Source organism: Canis lupus, chromosome 19 (assembly GCF_003254725.2).
Source record: "Canis lupus dingo isolate Sandy chromosome 19, ASM325472v2, whole genome shotgun sequence".
NCBI classification, from domain to species: domain Eukaryota; kingdom Metazoa; phylum Chordata; class Mammalia; order Carnivora; family Canidae; genus Canis; species Canis lupus.
The window spans coordinates 17,518,678-17,535,969 of NC_064261.1; the positions used below are offsets into that span (position 1 = coordinate 17,518,678).

At 34.3% G+C, this 17,292-nt stretch overlaps 1 protein-coding gene across 6 annotated transcripts in view; it reads right to left on the reverse strand.

The window, feature by feature from the left end:
- The window catches only part of SPATA5 (spermatogenesis associated 5), a 351,116-nt gene that overhangs the window by 211,467 nt on the left and 122,357 nt on the right, over nt 1-17,292 (reverse strand). The window lies entirely within an intron of this gene.

Sequence of the window (17,292 nt, forward strand, 5' to 3'; positions counted from 1 at the left end):
TCCACCAACAAGACAACTTCTTAAATATGTAAACAAAGGTAAAATGATTTGCTATGAGTTTTTACTTCAAGCTGTACTTTTTCACCCTCTCCTTTACAAAAAGCATGACGTTTTCCACAGTATGCATTCAGTTCATTAATGGGGTGTGGGTGGCATAGAAGATAACGTGATTGTTCGAAAAATAAAATCAACTGTATTTTTTTTAATATAGTAGGTTTAAGAATATCACATTTAGTCCCCAATGTCTGGGGATGAGATGGAATATTATCAAATATCTTTAGAGACTATATGTAGTCTTCTACATAGTAGAAGTAGTACTTCTTCCATGAACCTCAATGGTTGTTATGGACAAGCCCTGGATCCCAGGTCAGGTTCCCAAAACCTAAATCTCTGGAAGCAAATGTAAATAAACACTTTTTGTTAGTCTCTAACTTTCCTACCACCACTAAGTCACTAGGTGTGTTTGTGTTTATACATGTGTGGTTACATATACTTCTTTCTACTGCAAATTATTATGATTGAGTAGACAATATAAAAATGAATGGAAGTACTGTTGTACTCCATTTGAGAAATGAACAAGGGCATGCCTATTCCTTATATTGAGGCCAGCCATCAACCAAAGATTGGACAATTCTTTCGATTCATCTGAAAAAAAAAAAACCCTTTAGTGTCAATACAAATTACCAAATAGAAATTAGTAAATATCCATCAGAAAAGTTTAAAATAACCACCTGAATTTCTAGATGTGTTAACTGAGGCTTAGCCAATATAATAAATTACCAACAGTCACATCTAAGAAATGAATTCAGAGCTTCATGTTACGGAGTATTTTACCAAAATAATTTTACATATTGTGATTACTTTTTTATTAACTGATTTAATTCACCAATATAGAAATAATTTTATATAATCCTACCTCCTACAAAGTAGAACTTTCCTTTAATATTTGTGAAGGTAAAAAAAAAAAAACCCACAAAATTTCTAATGTCCTTTTTTTTTTTAAATGATTTTATTTATTTATTTATAGAGACACACACAGAGAGAGAGAGAGAGAGAGAGATACAGGCAGAGGCACAGGCAGAGGGAGAAGCAAGCTCCATGCAGGGAGCCTGATGTGGGACTTGATCTAGGGTCCCCAGGATCAAACCCTGGGCTGCAGGCGGCGCTAAACCGCTGCGCCACCGGGTCTGCCCCTCTAATGTCCTTCTATGATGAAACAGGACTATTTTCCATTTCTTTATATCATGAAATCAGCATATTGTCTCCATGAACACTTTTAAGGAATGTTTGGTTTACCATGTTCGAAAGTCCCCAAGTCAATGTCTAAAGCCTCTTATTTCTCTTATTAGTAACTCAAACGAGTAAGACAAACTCTCCCTATAAACACTATAAACATCTATGGGGCTATTCATTTGAAGAAACTCCTGTCAAAATGAAACTCCTGTCAAGATTAAAAAAATCCATGCTTGAGAGCAGGGTTTCTCAACTTCAGATCTGACGTTGGGACTGGATGATACTTTGTTGTCAGAGCTCTCCTGTACGTTATATGTAAGTTGTTCAGAACTATCTGTGGCCTCTACCTATTGGAAGTCAGTATCGGGCAGCCCAGGTGGCTCAGCGGGTTTACCGCCGCCTTCAGTCCAGGGCCTGATCCTGGAGTCCCCGGATCGAGTCCCACATCGAGCTCCCTGCATGGAGCCTGCTTCTCCCTCTGCCTGTGTCTCTGCCTCTCTCTCTGTGTGTGTCTCTCATGAATAAATAAATAAATAATCTTAAAAAAAAAAAAAGGAAGTCAGTATCATCCATCCATTTGTGACAACCACACTGTCTTCAGATACTGCCAAATGTTAGGGGGTGGGATGGGGAGAAAAATTGTCAGGTTGAGAACCACAGAAGGTTATAAAATCCTTATTAGCAGAAATCTTTAAGAAAAGAACAGATAATCAACTTCCTAGATAGTTCAGACATTCACTGCTTGATGAAGAAGCTGGTTTGAACTGGTTTTGTTTGGTTTAGAATTTTCTGAGGTTTTTCTTTTTGTTATTCTTTGTACCTATAATCCTATCCTTCTAAATCTTGATGCAGAATTAGAATTCTTACATTTTTGTATTTTTTAAAGAAATGTCCTAAAAAAAAAAAAAAAGAAATGTCCTAAAAAAATAAGTTGAATTACCAGTACACCCATCACTATATGTGCTCAAATCAGGCCCAAAGTTGGAGGTTGTGAGGAGCTATATGTGGAAACTAAAACTGAAATCCAGGTGATTAGCAATTTAATTATGATATACCTGCTTGATTCATCAGCATTATTATTTTCCTCAAAGATTGAACTGGTGATGATTTTGCAAGCTATTACAAACTGTTTATAACTAGATTTTTTTTTTTTTAAACTGGACATGAGGCTGCAGTATACTAAAGGCTATCACTAATGCAGAGGGAAGTTTTAATCCCAGTGGAGATTGTCTGGGTAAGTGAGCAAAGACTCTAGCTGACAGCACAGATAATACAATTCAGTTCCAGGCCAAAGCACTGTATTTGTTTTTGTTGTTTTTCTCCTATCCTATCAGCAGCCTGTCTCCATGGATTTGTCTGGGAAAATGATAAATAGTAAAGCAAGCAACCTTCTCCGTGCATGTAAATCATCTTCCTAGCAAAGACCACAAGCTTTAGAATGACCATTTTTTAAAATGTGCATTTATATGTAAATTACTCAAAACCAATGAATATAAATGTAACAAGATGCACAAAGATAAGTATTTACACAGAGCCTTAATTCCTTGAAGTTCAGAACACATTAGAGAAAAAAATAACAATCATCAAATATATATAAATATGTGAAACAGAAAATACAAATATGTGAATGACTCCTCATCAGCCCCTGGCAACTAAATTATAGTGGATTAATTACAAATCAGATTTGACCACCAAAGGCCATTTATATATAAACCTTTTGAAATCTAATATTCAGATTATCCTCTAAATCCAAGAAACAGATTCTAAAGATACCATACATGTACTTACTAACTTTATCAAAAGTAAGTGGCAAATTCCTTCCGCAAAATATAAATATCAAGAAAATAAAGCACGTAGGAAAAATCTAATAAACAGAGTTTCTTTACCCTAGCGACATTTTGGAAGGACCTTTAAAACACTGGAAACAAACAAAAAAAATGTTAATGTTTGAGAAACAGATAAAAGAGAACTAAAAAAATTTTCTATTCTCTATTGAAGTTTCTATCCTCCATATTTTGTAACTTTTAGCCAACCATTTAAACAAAAAGAAAAGAAACTGAAATCTGAATAATGAACATAATTATATTTAGGTATCATTTAAGTCCTGTGAAACTTAGACTATCAAAAAAAAATCACATCCTTAAATCAAGAACTATATTGGGCAGTATTACTGCCTGATATAGAGAGCACCAATATGAAACACTCACATTAACTTAAAAGAGGACTGTATCAATGTCTAAATTTTAATCTCAGTGAACTGAGGAGCACATAAAACAAACAAAAATTAATAATGTAGCTCATCGTGTTTTTTTCTCTATCTCCTTATCTGTCTTTAGAAGGACTGTATATTCTTTTTGACAATTATAGAAAATAGCTAAATATCAACATTAAGATACATTTATTTAAAAAAGACTTTATTTATTTGAGAACAAGATTGAATATACCTGAGCAGAGGGAGGGACAGGTAGAGAGAGAGAGAGAGAGAAGAATGAATCTCAAGCAGGCTCCATGCTGAGTGTGGAGCCCAATGTGGGGCTCAATCCCAAGGCCCTGAGATCATGATCTGAGCTGAAATCAAGAGTCAGATATTTACCTGACTGAGCCACCCAACCACCCCTAAGATACATTTTAATTTAATGTTTTCAAAACCAAGGAGGAAGATATTCCATTCCAAGGGAGGTTCTAAATAATTTAGTAGGAGTCCAGGGCCCAAAATTAATTAATTAATTAATTCATTCATTCATTCATTCATTTATGCAATACATATAAATTTATAGAAATTTTTGGTATTAAGGAATAGTATTCATAAGGTCCTTGTATTATAATAATTATAATAAGAACTAACATTTATATCATGTTTAAATATGTACAAAACATCTTCACTATATATTATAATTGATGTTTTACTCTTTCCTGGCTTCATAATCTACTATAAAAGGGGAAAAGTTAAATTTGTGGTAAGAAGTAGGAATGGGAGGCAGCCATAGGGAGTCATTTGAAAGTTACAGAATTAAATACACTACTTAAAGTTAAGTTTCCTAATTTTTCGAGACTAATGCTCTTTTTCATAAGTCACCACAAGATTTTAATATATAATCTTTATTAGAAATGCTACTTCTTTCACTGCCCTGTGGCTTCTCAGCTTTTCATCAAATAAAAAGCTTAATGAGTCCTTTTCATTGTCTTATTAAAAGTAAAATCTGAAGGCTATTCACAAATTTAGTTGTCTATGCTAACCAGATAATATAAAATTCTATACTGAATCAGAACACAGGGTTCATAGATCACATATCCTCAAATCATGGTGAAAACAATACATTATTTCTTAATGCTTTAAAAAAAGAAAACATTAATGAAGCAAAGTATTCATTCTTAGAACTAAACATGTGAATTTAGAAGAACTAGAAGAGAATCTTATGTTAAGGGCTGCAAAATGAAGTTATCTCAATTTCCTGGCTAACATGGCATGCTAATCCTGATTAATGATATGAACAAAATAGATTACAGTGATAAAAGTATCATATAACATCCCAGTTTTTTCATCAATTGACTAATGTAATAAAGATCTTCTTTGGGTAATTCCTGTATGTACAAAACTCTTATTTAAAATTTTTTGAATCATTAAACATTTTAAACAAAAACAAAATTGAAAAATCATGTTGGTGATTTATGCCTGTATGTACATGGCTATATAAGGCCTAATAAAGTGAGGATGAGACAGGTAAAAATGAAAGAATATATGTCAGGTTAAAATTGGACGGCAATGGTTTTAACTTTAAAATGATAAAAGGTATTTACTCTTTCTCTGGAATTAGTAAACCATTTTCTTTTGTATAACACTCTCCTCAGGTTATTTAGAAGCATACTACATAATTAAATTTTAAATTTTAAAACTATGTAGTGTAGAACAAATATTGTCAAAATGTCCATACAATCCAAAGCAATCTACAGATTTAATGTAATTTCTAAAAATATTTATTTGAGAGAGAGAGAGAAAAAAAAAAGCAGCGGCAGAGGGAGAGAGAGAAGCAGGCAATCCTGCTCGGTAGGGAGTCCAATATGGGGCTTGATCCCAGGACCCTCGGATCGTGACCTGAGACAAAGGCAGAAACTTAAGAGACAGCCACACAGGCACCCCAAGGAAAAGACACTTGCAAATGACATGTTCAATAATGGGTTTGATTCCAAAATATATAAAGAAGTTATACAGTTCGAGACTCAAAAAACAAATAATCCAAATAAAATGGGCAGAAGATGTGAATAGATATTTCTCCAAAGAAGACATATAGATGGCCAACAGACATGAAAAGATGCTTAACATCATTAATCATCAAAACTGCAATGAGGTATCACCTCATACTTTTCAGAATGGCTAAAATAAACACAAGAAACAACAGGTGTTGGCGAGGATGTGGAGATAAAGGAACTCTCTTGCACAACTATTGGTGGGAATGCAAACTGGTGTAGTCACTGTGGAAAAAAGTATGGAGGCTCCTCAAAAAATTAAAAGTAGAATTATTGGGGCATCTGGGTAGCTCAGTTGGTTAAGCACCTGCCTTTGGCTCAGATTATGATCCATGTATCCTGGGATCAAGCCCCACATCGGGTTCTCTGCTCAGTGGAGAGCCTGCTTCTCCTTCTCCCTCTGCCTGCCATTCCCCTTGTTGTGTTCTCTCCCTCTCCCTCTGTCAAATAAACGAAATCTTAAACAAAAAAAAAAAAAAAAAAAAAGAATTACTTTTGATACAGTAATCTCACTGCTGGGTATTTACCCAAAGAATACAAAAACACTAATTTGAAGAGATATATGCACCCCTATGTTTACTGCAGCATTATTTACAATAGCCAAATTACAGAAGCAACTCATCGATTGAAGAATGGATAAAGAGATATGGTACACACACACACACACACACACAGGAATATTATTTAGTCAAAAAATGAATGAAACCTTGCCATTTCCAACAACATGGACAGATCTACAGGGTATAATGTAAAGTGAAATAAATCAGAAAAAGACAAATACTATATAATATCACTCATATGTGGAATTTAAGCAACAAAACAAATGAATAACAAATAACAACAAAGAAAAGAAACAAACCCAAAGACTTAACTATGGAGAACTGATGGTTACCAGAGGGGAGATCGGTAGGGAAATGGGTGAAATAGGTGAAGGAAATTAAGAGTACACCTATCATGATGAGCACTGAGTAATGTATAGAATGTTGAATCACTAATGTTGTACACTTGAAACTAATATAACACTAATGTTAACTATACTGGAATTAAGATTAAAAAATAAAAAGTAAATAAATAATAAAACAATGGTAGGGATCCCTGGGTGGCGCAGCGGTTTAGCGCCTGCCTTTGGCCCAGGGCACGATCCTGGAGACCCAGGATCGAATCCCACGTCGGGCTCCCGGTGCATGGAGCCTGCTTCTCCCTCTGCCTGTATCTCTGCCCCTCTCTCTCTATGACTATCATAAATAAATAAAATTAAAAAAAAATAAAAAAAAAAACAATGGTAAAAAGTTTAAAAAAGTATATAGTGTATTATAAAATATAAAATTTTTAAACAAATATGGATATAAAATATAGTCATGTGGTAGCACAGCATGACAATATATGAAAAATCAACATGCTGTAGGATAAAAAATAAGATATTTAGAGACAGGAAGCCCTGTCTTACAATACTGCCTTTATGACTTATTAGTTCTTGAACCATGGCAAGCTATTTAATCTTTCTGAATATCAATTTCCTGATCTTCAAATGTAAACAGAAATATTGCTTTGCAGGGTCATTAGTATTAAATGATGTATCCCTGCTCAATTAAAAATGGTAATAATTGTTATCAGCTATATGTCTGGATTTTTTATTCCCTGCATATATTCAATTTTGTATTTTATTTTTTCCTTCAATATAATACTGAAGAAAAAATCCTACAATTAAATGCATTAAAAGCATATATTGGGATCCCTGGGTGGCGCAGCGGTTTGGCGCCTGCCTTTGGCCCAGGGCGCGATCCTGGAGACCCGGGATCGAATCCCACGTCGGGCTCCCGGTGCATGGAGCCTGCTTCTCCCTCTGCCTGTGTCTCTGCCTCTCTCTCTCTCTCTCTCTGTGACTATCATGAATAAATAAAAAAAAAAAAAATTAAAAAAAAAAGCATATATTAATATATTCACGTTTATGTAGATAGATCTATCTATAATACTTAACATCCACATTATACCTTTGTTTGAACTACATTTTTATTTCTTTCTTTTCCATGAAGAAACTCCTTGGTACTTATGAGAACATTTGGCTTTTCTCACTGTCTAAAGGGATGCAGGTTTAGGTCACAAATGTGGATGTGAAATATTAACATATGGAAACTTGGCTGCACAACACTCTTCCCCTTACCGATTCTGCAAACTATGTAGGCAGAGCAATTAACTATCACTAAAATATGCTCATGAATATGACTAAAAGAAAGAAGTTTTATAAGAAATTATTCTCAATTATTTTAATGGTGATTAAACATGCACCCACATTACTTCCACAAGGCCATTGGAATAGTTAACATAAGCTTTGATCTTAAGTGTGCATTTTTCTACTCAATAAATATATTACTGAACTACCCAAAACATCTTTTACTAAATATTTATCACTCTCCCCAAAAAACCACATAAACAGTCTATTACAGGTGCTAAAATGAGGAGGTAAAAAAAAGTGAGAAATACTAGTTTTCTCAATGAAGAACATATAAAACAAGTTAAAAAGATATACAAGCTAGCTCAGCAATTTTTTTTCATTTAAATCAGCAAAATTATAGCTGACATGAAAAAGGCTGACATTTTCCAAATGCACTGATACAACTAATAAGAATATGTAAGGCAGGTTTCTTTCATACTAACTGCTTACTATGAGTTTTAGGCACTTGGATAAATCAGTAAACAAAAATCCTTGTCCTTATGAAGCTAACATGGGAAGACAAGCAACAATAAATGCTATAAATAAGTAAATTGTATGGTAGTAAGTACTATAGAAAAACTGAGTAGTATAAAAGGAGATCAGAAGAACCAGACAGAGGGGGTCCCTGGGTGGCTCAGTGGTTTAGCGCCTGCCTTTTGCTCAGGGTGTGATCCTGGAGTCCCGGGATCGAGTTCCACATCGGGCTCCCTGTGTGGAGCCTGCTTCTCCCTCTGCCTGTGTCTCTGCCTCTCTTTCTCTCTCTCTCTCTCTCTCTCATGAATGAATAAAATCTTAAAAAAAAAAAAAAAAGAAGAACCAGACAGAGAAGAGGAGCTGGAGCATCAATAGTATCAGATAATTAATATAGTCACTACCTAAGAGGTGCAGTATTAATATTGGTTCAGACAAATGAGATTCATCTTATGAGCATTTCCCAATAACCTGTGCTGTAATTATTAATAAAAAAGAAAGTCAATCATATTGTAGGACATGTTTGTTTTTGCCTATCACCTAGAATATTACCTCGCACGTAGCAGGTGCTCAATAAATATCTGGTGGATGACTATAAACAGTTTATCTGAATAGTTCTGATACAAAATTTAGTTCAAGGGTTGGCAAACTTTTTCTTAAGGGCCAGATAGCAAATATTTTTATCTTGTTGGCCAAACAGTCTATGCAACAATAGGTATGGCTGTGTTCCAATAAAACTTTACAAAAATATGCAGAGAGCACAGAAGTTTTCTAATCTCTGCTAGTTTATTCTGTATCTATTTAACTGCTTTACATCTTCTGTTAAATTTTCCTAGGAATATAAAAATAAATTGCTTACTTTTTCAATTCTAACCAACTAAATCAAATAAAACATAGCTACAACAATAACACACACAAATTCCAGTTCTTCCTTTTCTCCTTTCCCTCTTTTCCTTTCTCTCTTTCTGTTTTTTAAGTGAAAATTGATAACTTCACTTAAACTGTGAATAATGCTACTACACTGGCTGATGGTACACCATAGATTTTATGAGAGAGAACACATACACAGAGTCCTAGCAGTCATCTGAATGCAATGCAAACATCAGAGTTTGAATTCAAGTTTATTTATTAACACAAAGCATAAGGTGATCAAAATATTAAATATACAATCAAAAACATTAGCAAGACTTTAAGAATTAATTTAGTTTAGTGGTTTAAAGTATGAAGTCTGAAATTGAACTGCCTGGATTTGTTAAACTGCCAGCTCTACTGAATTAGGCCATTTACTAAATCTTTCTAAGGAACAGTTTCCTCAGCAGGAAAACAGGGGCAATAATAGTGACTACCACACAGGATAATATTTTTAATAAAATAATCAGCCTTCTACCAGCCTTTGAAAAAACACATCTATACTTTCTCAAGAGGAAACAAGTACATCATCAAGCCTGAAAATATGAAACTAATGAAATACTCCTAAATATTGAGAAGTATCCTAAGTGTGCTTCTCATACATTAACATTCAATTTTCTTCACCTTTCTACTTCAGTAAAATATACTATCTCTTGCTTTTATTACATCTAATACTCTTTTTTTTGCACATTAATTAAAAAAAAACTTCGAATCAAGATTTCCAAAAGGTAATAGTATTATAAGTGGCTTATCATTTTTTCCATAACAAAATATACTTCTAAATAAGTCTGTCAACAAACATGTAACCGTCAGGCCATAGATTTTACTGGCTTAATAGACTGAAAAGTGCTAAAAAGTAAACACTATTACTTGATATACAACATAATGATCCAAAGCACTTGTCTGGTTCTCCTGCACTGTCCCTTCCAGGGGACAGAAGTATAATCTAGCACAAGGAGGAGGGGAGGAAGGAGGTATAAAAGTGTATTTTCATAATTTTAGCTATACTTTATTACAGTAAGAACCAGACTGGAAACTGTCCTTAACATATGCAAAACAACTTTTATTATTGAAGAACTTCTCTAAAAGATTCATTTGTAAAATCTCTAGTTTGTCAGCCAAATTCTTTAAGAATCTTTCTAGCACTAAAATTCTACTTCCTTCTGCACTAAAACCTGGGTAGCAATGTTTGAAAGCAAAATCTTTGCTAGGATGTTCTGGGCCTAGTACAGCAGTGACAGGTCTGTGTAAATGGATTATCAAAAGATAGGCGAAGGCTGGGAAAGAACTGAGGTGCAAAATGCTTTATCTCTGAGTGAAGAGGAACTGTTGCTGAAGCAGAGCAGACATTTTCCTTTGCATTTATGATTAAAAAGTTTTTCTCAAGTGCGTTTAATGCTCAGGTTTATTGAGGTCCGCGCTTTACATACTGTAAAATTTACCATGTTTAGTTTTATAGTTAGAAGGGTTCTGACAAACACATATAGTCCTATAATCACCACCACAACCAAAATGTAAAATATTTCCATCATCATCGAAAGTTTCCTCATGGCACTTTGTGGTCAATCCCTTCCCCCTGCAACTCCTGGATCTGATTTCTGTCCCCGTGGTCCTGCCTTTTCTAGATTGTTGCATAAACAGAATCAGTCAGTATATCCTGTAACCTTTTGTGTTTGGCTTCATTCACCTGGCATAATGCTTTTAAAATTCTCCCATCTTACTGCATATATTAGAAATAATGTTTCCTTTTCTACGGCTAAGTGGTACTTCATTGTGCCTTATTCGAATTTCTTTACCCGTTCATCAATTAATAGATATTTGGGACTGTTTAGTTATTATGAATAAAACTGCTATAAATATTCACTTTTAGGTCTTTGTGTAGACAACTGTTTTCATTTCTTTTGGATAAATATCTATGAGTAAAATTGCTATATATTAATATAAGTGTATATTTAACTATATAAGAAATTTTTTATTTAAAAAGGTTGATAACTTCACTTACACTATGAAAAGAAAGAGGCACCTGGGTGGCTCAGTGGTTGAGTATCTGCCTTTGGCTCATGTCGTGATCCTGAGGTCCTGGGATCAAGTCCTGCATCAGGCTCCCCACAGGGAGCCTGCTTCTCCCTCTGCCTCTCTCTGCCTCTCTCCCTGTGTCTCTCATGAATAAATAAACAAAATTAAAAAAAAAAAAAAACTATAGGAAAAAAGCTACTACATAGGCTGAAGGTACACCACAGTTTTTACAAGAGAGAACACACACAGCACTAATACTGCACATTTTATTGAGCTAAGCAATACATTGGTATTACATAAAATATATATGCTTATATTTGACTAGAATCGGAGATTGTAAGCAAATCACTCAGCACACACTGGGTGCCTAGTGTGTACCCAATGACTGCTAGTTCTCTCTCTACTGTTCAACTTTCCCTTTTCTCAATGTTCCTACCTTATCCCAACTCAAACTTACATAGCCTACACTTAATTTTAAATCATTATTTGTTACGTAAGTTATATACAGTAGGACACACACACACACTTCATCTATTGTTTTTTAAAGCAAAGCCAGTTCCACCTATTTTCTTAAGCTGTCTTCTGGATGGAGGAGGAGAAACCTGTGAAGGCGGCAGATACTGTACTGGGAAAACATTTCAGATAAGTATCACCACCTTGTGTCAAAACAGGGTAACTGCAATACCAAATTCATTGTAAAATAGAGACCAACACATGATAGAGACCAAAGGCTATTAGATCTAAGATCCAATCTACATAGATTATACGCCAGTACAACACTGCAATCAAGGCTTAGACTGTGCATGCTTTATGATAATACTTCAAAATTTACCTGTATTTCAAATTAGATAGTACATATCCTAAAGAAAAGAACTAAGTTTTCTTTTATTACATGTCCCTCTCTGATACTTTTGTACACCCCCTCCAAAGGCGCATGTACACACACAGATACACATCTGAATAGAATGCCAGGCACAGAAATGGTACATTATCATCAATTCTCTCTATGCACTTTAAAAATAATCGCCATATTGGCCCTTCTACAAATGACTTTACAACATTCAATACAGGGCTTCAGATTTGGTTCTTGGCTACAATGAACATCAAATATGAGATCCTAGGAGCATTAAAAATACATGTGAAGAAGCTTTTTCAAATTTAAAAGTGACTCAACTTTAAATAATCACATGTTTAGACATTTCTGCTTTAACTCAAAATTATTCTTACTTTAAGTTTTAAAAAACAGCATATTAAATGGACCAAAACATTACAGATATTGTAACACTGATCAGACATGTGTGAAAGGAGAAAATATGCGGTTCAACAAGTTTTCCTTTTTCTAAGAGTAATAAATTTTCAGTGAAAAAGTTAAGGTGTTCTTCAACTGTCAACCATAGTTTTTATTACACAACAGCAGCCTTAAGGCTGATTTATGGCTTTCACCCTTTTTCTGACAATCAAGTGGTTAAAAAGAAAAGCCATTTTTGCACACCTGGATATTTGCTTGCTTTATAACATGTTTGAAGAAAAGAACTTTTCAGTAACATGAAAGTTTGGGGAGGTGACACCTGAAAAAGCCCCCACCCCCCAAAAAACCCTCAGAAATTTGTTTGGTAAATAGTATCCTTTTATGCAACATTTGGAAAATCTATTATTTTCTGTCTCTAAGTCACAACATAAGAGAATTTTTGGATGTAAACCATATATCCGGGATTATCTAGTACATTCTTGACAGGCACAGAAATAATGGTCCAGAGAGGCTAAATAATTTCAAAGGATACATAGTTTGTTAGCAACAGAGCTAGGAATAGAAACAAAGATCCCCAAATCTGTGTCTGTCTGCCTCATTTTCCCCATTGCTCATTTCTCACCATCAATTCCTAGCCTTTCTCTTACATTCTATATATAACATTCTAATTCCTATCATCTTTGCCATCTGTTACATGTGCCAACCTCCTTTTCCTCTAGACCCATTTCTCCAGTTAAACTACTTACATGATGCAAAAGCCCCCTCTCCGATGCTATACATACTCCAAAAACTCATCTAGAAATGTTAAGATTTGGGAAGGCCTGTGCCCAAAATGCTATAAATAAAATGCTCAAAGAAGAAAATTACACAGCTCCTCATACAATACAATACTTCTAGCATCACAAATTCTTGAAACTGCAGCTATAAAAGTGGAGGTAAGTGATGAGGACATTAACCACATGTTTCAGCATTGTTTTAAAGATAAAAAAAATACTTTAAAATAATTTCATTTCTAAATTTCATTGAATGTAATTTAAATTTTGCCTATTTCCATTGGAGAAAACAGAAAGCATTTCAGAATATGTATTCTTAAGGTAAATTAGGTATATTTTACTTTCTTAAATTATATAGGTTATTTTTCAAAAGTCAAAAAACTACAGAAATTCTTCTTGATAATTAAGATATATTATACCTCTGCTATTAATAGATGTAAGACACACATAGAGAGTGGCAGAAATAGAATCCCACACTTGACAAATTATATCTATCAGATCTAATATGATGAATTTAATAAAATTAATTCCTCTATTTCTAAGGCCTAAAGCTCTAGCAGCTGCTGGCAGAAACTATTGGGACTTAGGAAAACAAATCTCTGGGGATCCTTGGGTGGGCCAGCGGTTTGGTGCCTGCCTTTAGCCCAGGGCGCGATCCTGGAGACCTGGGATCAAGTCCCACATCGGGCTTCCAGCGTGGAGCCTGCTTCTCTCTCTGCCTGTGTCTCTGCCTCTCTCTCTCTCTCTCTCTCTCTCTCTCTCTGTCTATCATAAATAAATAAATAAATCTCTTAAAAAAAAAAAAAAGGAAAACAAATCTCTGGAAAGCATATGAAAAGTAGGAAAAGCTCAGAGGAGCTGAACTTGAAGGAAGACCTCTGTATCTGATCTCAGTGTGTCTCAACTTCTAAGACTTAAATCAAATTAATAACACAAGCCCAAGGCAGGGAAGCTATAACTTAACAGAAAACTCTGAGGAAAGACTTGGGCTTCTTGGTTTTGTTTTTGTTTTTTCTTGATGACTTTAAATTCAACAGCACTCCACAGTGTGATTCAGCTGGCAAATAAACTACCACAATGCTGGAATGCATTAGCAGAAGACATGGTATTCAGATTAAAGGCATTAAGTGACTCACTAAACTCTGGTACTGATCAGACCACAACCTATTACAGTATATTCATTTGTGGATGCCATAATTTCAGAGAGAAAGCAACAAATGGACAACAGTTTAGAGGGGGAAAAAAGGACAAGAATGCCAAAGATGAAATAAAACAAGATGTCAAGTCTGGAGAAGAGAAGACTAATTGGTGAGATAGAATATAAAGATAAGACACATAATAGTTTTCAAACATAAAGAACCATACTAGAAGAAGGACTAAAAATTGTTCTTTAGAGAACTCTGGCTGGTATGTTGAAGCTTTGGGGAGACACATAGCAGCTGGTTCAGGAGAACAACAAAATCCTAAAAATAGTCTGAGACAAAGAGGGAGTGCTCTATTTCATGAATTAATAAGTACCTGCCCCATTAGTATAGGGTGAATAAGCAAAAGATGGAGAAATGATGATTAGAAATTTTACAATGGGGTGAGGGGCAGTCAATGTATCAGAAAGTTAACCAGACTATCAAAGCCTTCCAAGTTCTCTCTGATCTTGAAAGAATTGAAATTAATTTCTTTTACACTTGGGTGTCAAGGGCAATATGTACAGTGTTATTTATTCTAACAGAAGACTAAATGCACTCCTATTTGCATGTTGATATCAAATATTATTTGCCAAACATCTAAACATAGAAACTTAATTTCTCAAAATTTAAATATATGAGCCTAAAAATTCCTATAATAATACCAAAAAGGGCATTCAACTCACAATTATAAAAAACTAAAAGGTGGGATGCCTGGGTGGCTCAGTGGTTGAAGGTCTGCCTTCAACTCAGGGTGTGATCCTAGAGCCCAGGATGGGGTCCCACATTGGGCGCCCTGCATGGAGCCTGCTTCTCCCTCTGCCTATGTCTCTGTGCCTCTCTCTTTCTCTGTGTCTCTCATGAATAAATAAATAAAATCTTAAAAAAAAAAAGTTAAAAAAAAAAGCCACTAAAACTTTAAGATTCAATATGCCATGAAGAAATACATTATTCATACAATTAAAAAAGCTGCATTTCTAGATTTATGGATTTTGGTGAGTTATTCAATTGTAAAGAATAATTATTTAGTCTAAAATATATTTAAAAGTTTAAATACTAAAAGGGTTTTTTAAAAGGATTTCATTTACTTGAGAGAGAGGGAGAGAGAACACAACCAGGGGGAGTAGGAGATGGAGAAGCAGGTTCCCCACTGAGCAGAGAACTGACACGGAGTTTCATCCCAAGACCCTGGGATCATGGCCTGAGCCGAAAGCAGATGCTTAACCTACTGAGCCACCCAGGCACCCCAGAAAATTACTGCTATATATTTAAACAATCTTCAGAAAAACTTTGTGGCTCATGGATGAAACACACATTAAGAGATATTACTAAACTTCTAAAAATTTACAAGAAAATATCAATGAAAAAAAAAGAAAAAAAAAAAAGAAAATATCAATGATCAGTAAACTTTTTCTGTCAAGATCGAAGCGGTAAATAATTTAGGCTTCATGGGCCATAAATACTCTACGGTATTGTAACTACTCTACTACAGTAGTACAAATGAAGTTGAAAACACTATATTAACAAATTAGGGTCATTATGTTCCAGTAAAGTTTTACTTAAGGAGATCAAAATTTGAATTTCATCTCATTTTTACAGCTCACAAAATATTCTTTTTCATATTATTCAACAATTTAAATATATAAAAACCATTTTCAGATCATGAGAGATATAAAAACAAGTAGCTACCCAGTTTGCTGAGCCCTGGGATAAACAGCCTTTATCTTATTAGCATCTAAATGAGATATGACCCATATATACATACAACCTCTGATGGACTTCTCTTTTGTCATCTTTCCCATCCCCAAAGTGGAAACCCTTATAGCTGCTACTGTAATAGATATGGTAAAAACACTTGAAGCCTTAAGAAAACAAAACACACACACAAACACCTTCTGATAATGACAAAACAACTTCTGAAAGTCCTATAAAATGAAGGTAAAGTAGAAATTGGAAGATAAGCTTGGAGGAGGCCTCCCAGACCTAACTACACTGCAGCTCACTTTATAACCCCCTAAGACACTCCACATCATTTTGATAAACAATATTAAGGATTAGTAAACATTTTTCCTAAAATACAAGAAAATAAAGAATTATGATTTATTTAAAATTTTAATGTCTATTAGGTTAAGCAGCTTGCTTTTGAGTTCCAACTTAGCTGAGAACAGTAATATTAAAAGAATGGCATGCACGACTAGGAAAGGTAGGGAGAAAAGCCATCCACAAACATATCTGTACCTTTTCTTCTAAAGGTACTTTTAGAACCCAATTCACTTGAAAATTGGAAGCCACATATGTTTAGTTTCTCATTTGCTGACATTTCTGAATATGCTAATTAAGTTCCCATGTTACAAAGATATCCATAAAAGCAACTTTTAATTTGCAATATTTAAGAAATAAAAATGTTATATCATATTTACCCCATCAAGCACATTTCCTCTCCCAGCAAAACTGAAGGAAATTAATGCCAGTTTATCATATCCATGAATTAAACATACTAAGTTAGAAAATGATTCTGAACTCTGAATTATTAAATATTTCTACACAACTTTCAAAATTTTCTTCAACTGAACAATCTTCCATAGAGGATTCAGAGCAGAATTTTCAAAATTCTACAAATTTACTACTATAAGAAAACTAGCTTTATAGGCTATGTACTTTACAGTAGTAATAATTATTGAAAGCCTACTATATACCAGGTACCGATACTAAAAGTAACCAAATGACTAAATTAAAAAATATTCATAAAACCAAACTCTTTTGAGGTTTTTTTAATGCCTAGGAAAGAAGACATGACCACTTCTTAATATTTGACACAAGTGCATGAAATGCCTTGGATTGCACATTATATTCTTCTAAAGGGCCACACAAACAAAAGCCTAACAAAGAACAATATAAACTCCTAGAGTTTGGGCTCTTTATTATTTGGGCATCAATAAAAATTCAGTTATTTGCTATTCTTAAGTCTCTTAATGCTGAGGAAATCCAGACCATCATCCATCT